Source organism: Coenobita brevimanus, chromosome 18, assembly GCF_032717465.1.
Source record: "Coenobita brevimanus isolate Jiangsu-jjx chromosome 18, ASM3271746v2, whole genome shotgun sequence".
NCBI classification, from domain to species: Eukaryota; Metazoa; Arthropoda; class Malacostraca; order Decapoda; family Coenobitidae; genus Coenobita; species Coenobita brevimanus.
Genome location: NC_136971.1, coordinates 16664250 through 16679198, shown reverse-complemented (window position 1 = coordinate 16679198; position 14949 = coordinate 16664250). Strand labels below are relative to the sequence as shown.

Genomic DNA, 14949 nt, shown 5'->3' with positions numbered 1-14949 from the left:
TGTCTACAGCATCCTGTTTGGCCACCCTTTTACTCATTTTGCTATAGAAGGCATCCCTTGCTGCTTGGATTTTTTGAACTTCCATTTTTCCTCCTGGGTGCATAGGTCCCATCTTCGGTACATGATTCTTTTGTACCATGTCACATGTAACCAGTGTTGCTGCACACACACTCTGTGCTCTATAACCTTCACATCTATTATCAGCATCTTATCAGCCCTCCTTCCCAGGAAGTAGTCACTCTGGCGACTGTTGCCCCCGGATACACATGTAATAATCTTACTGTCTCTTTTCCTTACAACAGGATCGAACACAGTCATGTTCATTGCTTATCCGAACTCTAGTATATTTTCACCCTCCTCATTCCTTGTACCATAAGTGCACCGCTTCATATCCTTTCATTATGACCATACCACTAACCATGCGTCTCAAATCATCTCTAACATTTTGCAAGAGGTAAATTGAGCAGCATCCATCACTTTTTCACAAGTCTCCAGTGATGTGTGTAGGTCTACTGTAGCTTTAATAGTTTTCAAGGTAACAATTCTAGTGCTGTGCACTATTATCTACTTTTAGTACAGTACCCCCACTCCCCTACCCAGTTACTAACCACCATGTCAACAACCCTGACACAGACAGAGGGCTGGTACTACAATCCCAGACAGATCATCTTTTCATACTAAAGAGTCTAGACCAACATCCCATATCCCACACCAAGCCCTCTTACTCCCATCATCTCCAGACATCACCTTCTGCTCCCCAAACCTCGCCCCCACTACATCATGGAGAGTGGTCAAAACACTAGGTTCTGATCACCTCCCAATCATCATCACTACCAAAACCAGAATCACCCCAGCTGGCCACAAACACACATACACTAATTATAAGAGAGCCAACTGGGAGGCCTTTGTAACTGAAACAGAACAACATCTCGAAACACTAAACAGTACACCCATCACAAACATCAACACCGCTGTGCACACCTTCAATACAATTATACAAAACGCAGACAAAAGACACATCCCTAGAGGCAACAGAAAGAGACACAACCTCAACTTCACACCAGAATTCAAAGCCTCATCAGACAACGGGACACACTGTGACACTCCCCAACACCCCATACACAAGACACCATACAAATACAAGAACTCAACACTCAGATAAACAATGAAATATCAGAACAGCAAACACTAAACTGGAAAAATTACCTCCAAACACTTGACCACAAAACAAACATCAGCAAACTCTACAAAACAACCTAAACAGCATCACACTTTCCAACAGCAACACCACACAGTCACATGCTGCCATCACAACAAGACACCATACCCTCAAACAAACAACAAGCAAACACTCTCATCAATCACTTTTCACAAGTCAGCCATCTAAACCCCATCCTGAAGACCGACGTATCATCCGACGTAAGAGACAGTTCCCCACAGACCCATCCTATGCACCTTTCACTTACAACCAGACGAAGCACATCATTAACAACCTCAAGCACTCATCTGCCTGTGGACCAGACAACATAAGCAACATTCACCTTAAACACCTAGGACCACAAGGCATACAAGCACTCACCAACATACCAAACTACAGCTACTAACACAACATAATACCCAACATCTGGAAGCATGGCAATATCATCACTATCCCTAAACCCAACAAAGACCCCACGTTACCCTCCTCACATCGCCCCATCACACACCTTTGCACCCCCTCTAAAGTCACTGAGCAACTGGTACTACAACTAGTCACACCTCACATTCCCCTAGCCCAGTCACATCATGGTTTTAGGCCACTACACTCCACAAACACCCTTCTTACAGACCTTACACAGAGAGTTTTCGATGGCATGAATTCAGCTAGGCCACCACACAGAACACTCCTAATCACACACATTAGCAAAGCTTTTGATGCTATCCCCCACCACAACCTCACAAACAAAATACTCAACACAACCATGCACAATAACACAAAAAGATGGCTGGCAAACTACTTAGCAGGCAGATGTGCACACGTAACATTTGTCAAGTCTTCTAACGTCAGAAGCTTCACAAACGGCGTCCCCCAAGGATCTGTTTTGTCCCCTACACTCTTTAACCTATACATGCACGACATACCCACACCCCACAGATACACATAGCTTCCTGTGCAGATGATTTAACACTTACATGCATGCACCAAAACACAAACACAGCTGCACACATCATTCAACCTTACCTCAACACACTACACGAATGGTTCACCACAAACAGGCTCAAAATAGCCCCAGCCAAATCTACAGTGACTCTTCTCACAAACTGGACAGCAGAACACAGTCACATCCCACACCTCACCATAAACAACACTCCCCTACCACACACACACACACCCAAAATCCTTGGTGTAACATACAATACGTCAGTGTCATTTAAACAACACATCACAAACATTAAAAATAAAATAACACCAAGACTCAGTGCTTTGAGGTCACTTGCCCATACAACATTCGTACACAACAAAGAATCTACCACCACAGTATACAAACAGTACATACGTTCAGTAATGAATTATGCAAGCCCTGCCTGGGCTTCTAACCTCACCAAAACACACTACAACACTCTGCCAACCATACAGAACAAGGCCCTAAAAATAATCACAGGTTGCACAGCTACTACACCCACAGACCACCTACATCAAGAAACCAAAGTCCTCAAAGTCAAGGATCACCTAGACATGAGAGGCACCCAGTTTCTTGCTGCAGCCTAGACAAACCCACAACATCCACTACAGTACATGGCAGCACATCCACCCACACCAAGGAACATCAAAACAACACCAAGCACACGATACATACACAAATACTGTCATCTCTCCCCCCTCAGACCAGCTTCCAGAAGCATATCCACACTCAGATCACTCGCCGCACCATTCAGTCACTTAAAGACAACACACAGCTGCATGCATGGCCTCCTGACATCCACCCTTCTGGATCCTATCTTCCTCGTGAGGACAGGGTCCACCTGGCCAGGCTGAGATGTGGGCACCATCCAACCCTCTTAAGCTACCAGAAGAGGCTGGATGACTCCGTCGCTGATGCCTGTCCAGGATGCAACACAGCACCCCATACTATTAAGCACATTATGGAAGACTGCATTGCACACAATCACCTACGCCAACAACACAACATACACTCTTTAAGAGCGCTGTGGGAAAGCCCGGTCTTGGCCATGGCCTTCCTAAGGGACTCGGGGCTGTTCGGCCAGACTGCCTAGGGAACTACTACTACTACTAACCACCAGACACCCAATTACATGTTCTTTCTCACGCAGACAGTTAAATAGTCTTGTAGTAGCAAGAATAAAATATATATCTTGGAAATATAGGAGCTAAACTAAAAGTTTAGCAGAAAATTATCATCCTGCTTAATTATGCAGAGAACTTAATTGTATATTTTGTATACTACAGACTTACTGTGAGGAATTACTGTTGTTATTATTATAATTATTTTTATTTTTATTTTTAGTTTTAGTTTATTATATTCATGACTGTCTTTACACTGTGGAACTTATTTGAAATGATAAAAAATGGTATGTTCGTATACATTTGCAATAAACTCTTCAGCCCAATTGGCTCTCTCTAGAGATGAGTATTGTTCTGAGGCATACAGTGTGGGACTAATGATAATGATGATTAATTTTTTTTCATTCATTCATTGCCAGACGCCATGTATCCCAGACGGGGTGGCCAAGGGCTTAGAGTTAATTGTTTTACAGGGAGGGGCACTAATCCTCCACCAACCCCACTTGACATGTAGGGATGCCAACAGCATCTGGTGTTCCCAGGCGGTCACCCATCCAAGTACTAACCAGACCCAACGTTGCTTAACTTTGCCGATCGGACGGGAAACGGTGTACTCAACGTGGATTGTTGTTATATGATGATGAACACTAATGATGATGGTGATTGTCACTATTTTGATTATGGTGTGTAGAAAAATTTGTATTGCCTAATAATGTACTGTATAGTAGGTGAAGAAGAATTGAAGGAAATGATATATTTTATAAAATTAGGGTTACAGCATTATGGTGTATGCATTTAAACTTATTGTTACTGGGTACATAATTGAATGACTATACCAAATGTTCATCTAATATTAACTAAAACAGTGCATTGCAAATTAGAAAATGCTCTATCTTGTACAGTTTGACAAAACTTCACCTTTGGATTCATCTCTGCTTCCCACTTTCCTCTGCTGGCTAATATTCTCAGCTGGGAAAGTTTTGATCTATATATCTGCCCATAAATAAAGCATTATGGTTTATGCATTTAAACATTGATACTGGTACATAATTGAATAACTGTACCAAATGTAAGAGAGAGTAAGAAGAGAGTGGATGAGGAATTTGGAAGGAATTTGAGTGTAAAGTGGAGGGAATGTAAGAAAATGCTCTGGAAAGAGGTAAAGAGAGTCAGACAGGGTGGCAATGAAGTTAGGAGGAGAGTGAAAGATAAAAATGGTAGATTACAAGTTGAAAAAGGGAGAAAAAGTGAGCAGATGGAGAGAACACTTCAATGAATTGTTGAACATAGAGAATGAAAGTAATGCGAGTACAGTATATGTGGCTGGGGAATGGCTGAGAGAAGGAGGGAGATGAGAAGACAGGAAGGAATCACTGGGATGGAAGTTGTGGAAGCACCGAAGAAAGTCAAAATGGGGAAAGCCCCAGGAATTGATGGAGTGTGTGGTGAAATGCTGAAGCACAGGGGAGAGATAGTAGTAGAATGGATGTGGAAGATGTGCAGATTGGCTTGGGAGGAAGGTACAGTCCTGGATGATTGGAAGTCAGGTATAATTATTCCCTTGTACAATGGGAAAGGGGAAAATGAAGTGTTTGGCAATCATAGGGGCATTTGTCTTCTTAGTGTAATAGGAAAAGTGTATGGTAGGATACTTATTGACAGAGTTAGGGAAATAACAGAGGAATTAGTTGGAGAAGAACAGGGAGGCTTTAGGAAAGGAAGAGGTTGTGTAGATCAGATATTCATTCTTAGATCTTTAGTGGAAAAGTGTCTAGAGAAGAGAAAGAAGTTGTATGCGGCCTTCATGGATTTGGAGAAAGCATATGACAGGGTGGATAGACAAGGATTGTGGAAAGTATTAAGAATATATGGAGTAGATGGGAAGTTGTTGAATGCTGTGAAGAGTATGTATGATGGTGCTAAGGCTGCAGTGCGTGTGGATAGTGAACTGAGTGAGTTTTTCTATTTTGAAGGTTGGGTTGAAACAGGGATATGTCATGTCTCCATGGTTGTTCAATCTGCATATGGATGGGGTTATAAAAGAGATACAAGGTAGGGCAGTAGATGTGGAGTGGCCCTAATGAGAGAGGGCAGTGTTTGGAAACTCCCTGTACTGTTGTTTGCAGATGATATTGTGTTGTTGAGTGAAGACGAAGGGGAGTAGCAAGGCTTGGTGAATGAGTTTGGGAGAGTGTGTAAGAAATGGAATTTAAAGGTGAATGCAGGGAAGAGTAAAGTTATGGTCTTCGAGACAGGTGAAGTCAGTGAATATACAGTGAGGTTGGATGATGAGAAAACGGAAAATGTGAGTACGTTTAAGTACTTGGGTAGCGTGATGAGTAAGGATGGAAGTTTAGAGGGTGAAGTGCCTGAAAGGGTACAACAATAAAGAAAGGTTGCTGGTTCCTTGAAGGCAGTGATAAGAAACAGGGAAGTGAGCATGGAAGCGAAAACGTTATTACATGTCAGTATTGTGATACTGACTCTGACGTATGGAAGTGAAGCTTGGATGTTGTTTGAGAGAGACAAGTCAAGAGTGAGAGCAGTGGAAATGAGTTCTTTGAGAGGAGCGTATGGAGACACATGGAGAGACAGACTGACAAATAAGGATGTGAAGGAGCGTTGTGGTGTGGATGTGGATGTGATAGGAAGCATTGGGAGAAACACACTGAGGTGATTTGGCCATGTGGAGAGGATGGAGGGTGAGAGACTGATGAGGAGAGTGTATATGAGTGAGGTGGAGGGGGAGAGAGGGAGCGGAAGGCCAAGGATGAGATGGAGGGATGGAGTGGAGAGGTATATGAGAGAGGGGTGTGTGAATTGGGAGCAGGGCAGTGAATTGGTGGGGGACAGGGTGATGTGGAGGTGATTTGTTTGTGGTCATCCCGTATAAGGGATTAAGGCATCTGGCAATAGACAGGTAGATAGATAGATAATTCTGATAATGAGGAGTCAGATAACAGACATATCCCCAAGTGTTAATTAGATGCAATGGAGACAAATGAATAATAGGTAAACCATGTCCTTAAATGTACTGTACATGTTCTTCCCCACAAAAAAGCTCATGGACATTCACCCAACCAGCTCTTTATCTGATGGTAACTTTGAAATGGGAATGATGTAAGCCATAATGACAATCTTTCACCTTAACTTCCCCCCCCCCCTCCACGCTGGAGCTCAGCAGCGGTAGAGTAAGATAATACTGTGGCACGAACATTCTTTTCATAACATTCCATGATTAGCTTCATATTCTATTGTTTTTGTTGAAACCCTTCACACCTTTTTGTTGGCTGCAGGAAATTGGTGACTTTGACTGGTCACTCCTAGAAGTCTTTTTTTGTGGTTATGTTGAAAGGACTGTCTGTCTTGTTGAAAGGACTGTCTGTCTTGTGATGTTATGGTGCATGTAATAAGTGTGCTATGGTGTGGGGGTCTGCATTGCAATGTGGGCAATGTGGATTTTTTCATGAGTTGCATTTTGTGTTGGGTTTATAGCAGGGAAAGGTGGTGGCCACATTGAAGTCTGGCTATAATAGGTTCTTTTTCATATGATGTAAATGGACTACTCTTACAAATTAAATGTTAAGTCTTGGGTGCATTAAAGGTAATGAGGTTTAGGTATGTGGTAAAAATTATTTCTCCTTCGTTACTGAACTTGGTTTGTGTTTGTCCTATGAAGTTTGGCCAGTTCTACAACTTGATTGCTAAATCATGCTTTCGTGAAATTCAGTGAGCCTTAGTTATAAAGTGGAAATGAATCTCATAGGTTGCTGGTCAAATCAGCATTCTAATCTGATGACTCTGGCCATCAACTGGGCTAAAAGGTACACTTTTGTCTTTGGGTAGGGTTGGAAAGATTTATGCTGTGCTTATGCAGTTAAGAAAGCTGTATCCGAGATCTGTTCATTTCGAGATACCTGAACACATTGCCTTAAAAGACTAGAGACTGAAGTTTCCTTTGTGTAGTCAGCTATCTGCCTTTTGGGGGATAGGGGGTAAGTTTGTGGTAAGTGTGTAGTTGGTAGGGGTCAGGTTGTCCCCCCTCCCTAAAAAAAAAGGGGGGGGGGTGAATTTACTGCATATTGTATTGCAGTATGAAATGGATTGAGAGATGTTATTTGCATGGTACATGTTTGGTTATTACACATTTGCTTTATAATGTGAAAGGGCATTTGTAGAACAGCAATCTGTTACTGGGAAAAACTTGTTGATGGCTCTTATTTTATTTTTTATTTTTTCCCCTCTGTCATACTTCCTCAAGATGTAATTTTAATCAAGTTCTTAAGGAAATGTTGATTGCTAGCATGTGTGTTTGGGGAAAATTTATGGCAGGAAAGCTCAAGAGATTTGTTAATTTAAGGGAACACAGTGGAGGTAGAGCAGTACAATGTTAAGGCATTAGAAGGAAGCCAGGGAAATAAATTGAAGCAAAGTGGATGAAGGCAAGGAAACATAATTTTAGGTGGGGAAGCACTCATGCACAGTGATGATAGAGTAACATGAAGAAGAAATTAGGAATTATAGTGAAGGTATACAGATATTAAAAGCAGTTGTAGTGAAGCTGTGATACCAGAAAGTTGGGAAGCATTTTAAAGTTAGTAATGCACAGTAAGCAGACTACAGAATAAGTAAAGCAGGGCCTCAAAATCTTGGTACAGTACTAAGGTTTAAAGGAACAGGGCTCTCTGATAAATTTACACAGTGAAAGTTGGAGACACAGTTTATATATGTTATTTAATGCTTCTGGAATAGTCCTGGATGTGTATTGTTGAGTGGGCTGCAGTTCGAGCGGCAGGTTTGTATTTTGTGATTCTCTTTCACTGAAAATTTTGTGTTCCAGTGCAGCAACATCTGAGTTGACCTGATGTACTTTTTTCTGCAGTTGAGAACCGGTATTTAAAATAGGTACGTTTTGATTCTCAGTCAAAAAATAAAAAAAATAAAGCTAGAATAAAGCTAGAATCGGGGAGCCACAACATTATACAGTATTACTAAAACTTGCAGAACTATATGGTCTACCCAAAGGACTGGTACTTAAGTTTAATTGGCTAGCACTTGAGGTCAGGCATTGAGCAGTTACTCGTATTGCTTGGTATGATGAAACATGATGATACTAAGACAGCTCTGAAATGATGGAACTAGGCAAAAGCATTTCAGTTCCTGGAAGTTCCTTCTGTCACAAATGGTGAGGTAAATTTTTCAAATGCTTAACCCCCCCCCCCCCACTTCAGAAAAAATCAGACACACACCACTGGATTGAGGGACATATTACTGGTCAGCCAAATGGTTGTATTGGTGCTGCTACATGAAGACATCCATCTTCAACACCCATGTAATATTTGCAATAAAAGGGTGCATAAGAGGTGCAGTGGTATGAGAAGTAAGCTGTAGTATATGGCGGAATTTTTCTTTCATTTTTTTTCCTCTTCCTTCTGCCAATGGTGACTTTACACTCCCTCTTCTGTCTTTCTTTCCTTCATTCTTTCCTCTTCCTTCTACCTGTGGGTGATTCTACACAGTGACAAGCCAAATGGTTTCCTGTACGCTTGGAAACCATTTACTGTGCTGCATGATAACCACATAATCAAATTATGGCACCTGGTGGTTTGGTGGATAATTGAGGTGAACTAAATGGATTGGGCCTGTATAGGTTTATATCCAAGGGGTGGTGGGGTTTATTGCTTATGTAATGCCACTCAGGGATGAGTGAGGCTGGTCACTCTGATCTTAAATGTCAGACCAACTTGCCTAGCCCTGGGCTCCTACGTTCCTCATGGGGCAACATATGATTGGGTGATGGATGGATGGAATGATTGTACAGTATGTATGGGTGGCCAGGGAAAGAGGATCTCGGTACATTTACCTTAACCTGACAGAGTGCTTGTAGTGAATACGTACATAAGAGGTGCACTGGTGTCAGAAGTAGGCTCAATGATGTAGTAGAGTTTGTGTTATGTGTTCAGATGAACAAGGAAAGAGGGCTGCACATGTCAGGATAGACTTTGCAAATAATTATTGGAGTGTGTAGAGGAAATTTTCAAATGTGGTTAATGAGATTTGTTGTTTTTGTTCTTGCATAATCCCAGTCTATCTGGCTGAACAGACCCTTCAACCACAGGGAAGTGACTGCCCCTATGGGGTTGTTTCATAGGTTCCCTACACCATGCTTGTTGTCTGCATCTTAGGCTGATGTGTTGTGCAGTGCTCCATAATGTGGTTTATGGTGTGCGTTCCTATTCTACAAATAGGCACATCTCATTGTTATTCTACCCAGCATGAATCTGAGCTGGTAACTAAGGAGGGCAGGATAATGTGTACACTGATATAAGCTTAGCCAGTTGAACTTGATCAGTTCTGTTTAAGGATACCTCTGATGGTTGGATATTAGGGAAGGGAGCTTGTATTATAATGCTCTGATCAAGGTAGTGCATTACCCTGCATGTGAAAAAGAATACATAAGTTTGTCTTATTGATGGTGATGGAATGAATGGAGGTGCGTTGTTGTTTGAATAGAGTGTGATAATGTCTGTGTCGTAATTGTTTTGTGTGTCCAGTTGTGTTGTGATCTGCACTGGGGGGAACTGATTCTATCTTCACTGATTTTGTCAGGAGTGGATGGAAGATTAGGAAACTACACTGTTACCTCTTTATATTTAAGACGACTTTTCCCTTTACGGTACACCGAGGGAAAATTGTTTACTTTGTGAGATGTGTAGTGCGTTATGGTATTGAAACATTCGCAGTGAAGGGGGAGGATGTGTGTTTAGGTCTGACCATGCAGAAATGAGAATGACCATAGTTCATTCACCTTAACTAAATGGAAACTTGAGTTCGCTCTCAATTTCTTCCCTGTAGATCAATTAAAATATAAAAAAATATATAATAATTTGGTTTTATGGTACTGTAGGTATCCCTGAAGGACTAAGGCATTGCCCCTGGGTAGAGGACTTTTGGATTGGAGCGTGTAGCATTTTATGACCGGATGCCCTTCCTGATGTCTACCAATGACCCTTGGGTGGATTCAATCCTCCGACCCTTAGGTCAGAGCGGAGTGCTCTAACACACTGAGCCACGGCTGCTACATCAATTGAAAAATAATATAGTATTGTGGCCATATTAGCTTTCTGTTGCACTTCTTCATGACCTGCACTATACTCTTGTGTTGATCTCTTACAGAAGCTCATTGGAGATGGAGGAGATACTAATTTTACACTTAGCTAAAGTGAACTAAGAGTAGATGGATGTGTAGTGTGTCACTTAATGACTGGATGAAATTCTCAGTCCTTAATGTTTGTAACAGGTCAGCTCTGGAACTGCTTTTCTCAGTCTGTATTTAACTTTTGACCTCAAGTGTTAAAAATGCTTTGCGTCCAGGTTCATGTTGAAATGAACGATTCCTAAATATGACAATACTTTTTCAATTTTTCTAGGATAAAATTGCTTTTAATAAACTTGCATCTTTTGGTTCTTTCTTTGGTACATAAAAATAAGGTATAATTGTAAATGAGAAGCTGAGACATGGGCTAGGAATTCAAATAGTTGATGCTGTTATGTGAAAGGGGAGATTGAGGTGGTTTGGACATGTAGGGAAAGTGGAGCGTGAATATTGTGTGAAAAGATAATTGGGTGAATGTGGAAGTTAGAGCACGAAAACCTAGACCTAAGAAGACATGGGATGAGGTCCTTCAGAATGACCTATCCTAACCCTAATCCTAACTGCTGCTTAACAAATCAGATGTGATAAAATCTGACAAAACTTTTAATGGCTTAAATATCAAAAAGACAGGTCGTAGAGCGAGAGTTGAAATTCAGTCTCCCTGCCTCTCCCTATCCTGTTCTCAGCATAAAAAAAAATCTAATCCTAACCCTAGTACCAGCATCCACCAGCCTAACTGAGCATAAGTTAAACCTTTAACCCATGGATTGCGCAATTACCCTTTTTTATCCTACTCTGTGGTGTGCAAAAGATGAAGGGAAATTTATTTTTTTTTTTAGTGTTTATTATAAACTTGAAGATAAACACCAAGGGCATCATCTGGTGAAAAGAAAAAAATCTCTCTCTCTCTCTCTCCGTCTTTGCGTAGGGCCAAAATTAAGTTTACGTATGGGAGTAGTGAAAAAAACAAAACAAAATTTTTATTTTTGTTTATTGTAAACATGAAGATAAACATCCAGGGCATCATCTGGTGAAAAGGAAAAAATTTCTTTCTCCCTTCTTTGAAGAAAAACATCCAGGGCATCATCTGGTGAAAAGAAAAAAAATCTCTTTCTCTCCGTCTTTGAGTAGCGCCATGTGTATGTTTGAGTAGTGGTGGAGTTGTTTACGGTGATGCACGGCCACCACAGCCTGAGCTGTGGCTCGCAACGCAACGCTACCCAGCCTGAGCTGTGGCTCGCAACGCAACGCTACCCAGCCTGAGCTGTGGCTCGCAACGCAACGCTACCCAGCCTGAGCTGTGGCTCGCAACCCACAGGTTAATGATCAGTATCTTGGAAACGGTGTGTTGTAGAGTGAAACGGATGAAATTTGTTACCCCAAGAGCTCCTAATTCCATCCCCTGTAACCATTTTGTAACCAGTTTTAACTTTGCTATAACCCTAATGACTCCTAACCCTCTTAACTGAACCTAACCAATACTCTGTTCTTGCTACCACCAGATTACTATACATGATCTGGCAGACCTCTTACTTTCAATATAATTTCTGTCTCAACCTTCATACACTGCCACCAGGAAAAAGACACTGGTTAGTGTTGAGTTGCTGCTGTGGTTTGTTTTTCATGTGTTCATTGAAGCATTCCACTAGATCAGCCCTGTTTTCTCCAACAGAAAGGACCTGCTTCCAGCTAGTAGAAACTATCTGCTATGGTTTTACTTGGTACACAGCTCTATAATCTGAGTTTCTGTGAATCCTTGTTTGGGCCTTAATGCTTTCCCTCAAGTACATGTCATATACAGTGAATTGGACCAGAACTGCAACCCACACTGTTGGCTAGTTTGAGCACTCTGTCCAGGTACTGTGCACTGAGTTGAGCAAATGTCACATACCTCAAGCGTGACCTTGGTTCTGGCATTGTTTGTACCAATGCCAACCCATCAATAATGAGTATATGTCAGGTTTCCAGTACTGTTTTGATGTATTCCATCATAATTTCCTCCTAGTTTATGGAGGAAATCACTTTTCATGCAGGTGTTCATCATGCCTTTATCTGTGAATAAACTCTGGGGACCAAGAGCATTTTTGCAGAGTATCACTCTGGTAAAGAGTACATGCATCTAAGAGTTCTGTGTAAGGAGTTGCATATACAGTATATCTGTTCACCATTCATGTTGACTGATTGATTTCCTCTTGACTTTCATCTTCTGCATGTCTGACATTGTCAGAATATTGGCATGTTACATTGAGTCATAGCTCTCTGGATCATGCACAGATGTCTCTACCATTCTCTTTATTGTCCAGAGCTCCAAGAATGCTGTTCTTAGTGTTTAGTGATGCAGTGACACCTGTGGCTGTATTACCAATTTGTCTGGTTGCTCAGACTAAAAGGGTCAGTTTAGGAACTGACAAACATTACCTTCAGTTTTGAAATATTATCATTCCATTTCTTTACTGGTGACTCAGTCATTGAGTGGTGTCTTGCTTGGCATTGCTTAGGAACCAAAGAGACTTTCCTTGAATTTTGGAGCATACTGAGCTGTTATTGGCCTTACCATGCACCATGGAACTAGTGATTTTTCACAGAGGGTGAATCCTATGATCCCTTGTCCACCTTTCAGGTTCTTGTTTTCTGTAGTCTCGAGGGCACAGTCTATCCACACTAAATTGAGCTGACAGTCAGTGTGCTTGGCAACAAAGTTGCCAATATGAAATTCTTCCTGGGTAGTTAAAGGGAGGTCAATCATACTCAAGGCCATTGCATGGAGGTAGTGAGTGTAGTTCATTTGGTTTGCTGCAAACAACAGAGGCAAGAATGCAGCTTTGGAAGACTAGCATACCTCTTGGTGCCCTGTACTAGAGGAGTTTATGAAGTTTCAGAGGCAGCATCACTCTGTAGAGGAACCACAGCTGAAATGTTGGAAACTTATTCAGGGGAGGTTGAAGTGGAAGGGTTGTCGATGTCTCAGAAATGGTGCATTGTAGAGCAAAATGGATGAAATTTATGTTCAAAACCTATCCCTTTTCACCATTTTCTAAGTAATCCTAACCTCTACTTGCCCTAATCCTAACAGCTCCTAACTCTTCTGACTGAACCTAACAGATCTTTTCCTGCTATTACCAGTTTACTTTTAATTGGCCCAATCAAGAATGGCTGAAGTGAAAAGGTTGTGGTCCCAAACTTAACTGAACAAGAACCCAGTGGACTGCAGGCTGACACTGCCCTCTTCCTGCAGTCTGTTAGCTTTAGTTTGGGGGATTTGGTGGAAGTTCAGGGATATTTGTACAACCAGACAGCAAAGTCGCCAGATTGTATCAGTGACTCTACATGAAGGCAACCCTCTCCAACAGGGAACAGGTCTGTAACAAACAAACAAAAGCCTGTCACAGTATAACAAGTGAACTTCCCAGGTGATAATTGTAAATCTGCCCTCTGTTTGTGATGGACTTTAAAAATACCTGCGTACAAAATGGTAGCATTTCTTCTGGGTTTCTTGTACTGTCACAGCTTATTGAAGTAAAGCTTCCAAAGGCTGAACGTCAGGACCAAGTTAAGGTAAAAGAAGTATAGTACAGCTTTTGAAAGTAAACACTAGAATATGATGCTAGTCATGATGTGGTGTTATGTAGAGGATGTAGAGCCATAGAACTGTCCTATTGTATCACTGAGCATTGAGAAATAAATTTCAAAAGGCTGAAAATGGGCCATGTTAAGGAGAAAGAAGTACAGTAATCTCCGTACTATCCAGACGCTCACTTTCCGGACATCCCCACTTACCGGATATTTTGGTCCCGGGATCCAATATTCCCAAAATGGGCCAAAAATCACAAAAAATTCGAAAAAAATCCGACTGTTTTCTGCCCGTAATTTGAACTCGGTGCGCGCGGTGCGGACCAGCTGTGTTTTGGTGTGTAGTTCTGCCGCCGTCCAATAGAGCGCCCCTGCATCCTCCCCACTTACCACCCGTCTCATTGTGAGTGCACGCTCGTGATCATGGCCGTCCACGTGCTTGCTTTTGTGATGGTGCCTTACCTGCTGCAGGCTCTGCTGCTGCTCTTGTGCCTCTTGTTAGTGTGTGTGATGATGGCCCTGCTGCCTGAGAAGAGGAAGAGTGGTTTTGACTCTGGAGAAGAAGAGGGAGATGTTGGACAAGGTGGATGTGGGATGGTCAACCTCATGCATCCTTCATGAATTCAGCCTGGCCCGATCTACTTTGTTTGATATCAAGAGATCCCGCGACAAACTCATGCAGTACACGGCTGACTTCTTGTCGAGAAGCAAACGCAATGTGGAGAGGAAGATGATGTTTACTCCCAAGTATGCTGAAGTCGACCGCTCCACGTCGATTTGGTATCGACAGCAATGTGCTGCTGGTGTGCTGGTGCGTGGCATGGAGCTGAAGGCTGCTGCTGAGAAGTTCGCAAGGCTTCATGACGCCCCAGACTTCAAGGCATCCGAGGGTTGGCTCTTCGCGTTCAAGTTACAACATGGCCTTACCAACTGTAAGGCC

The 14949-nt window shown here is 42.0% G+C and overlaps 1 pseudogene; it reads right to left on the bottom strand.

Annotated features, from left to right (window-relative positions):
• Window positions 1–3800: 3800 nt before the first annotated feature.
• Window positions 3801–3918, bottom strand: LOC145391517 (5S ribosomal RNA; annotated as a pseudogene).
• Window positions 3919–14949: the final 11031 nt, after the last annotated feature.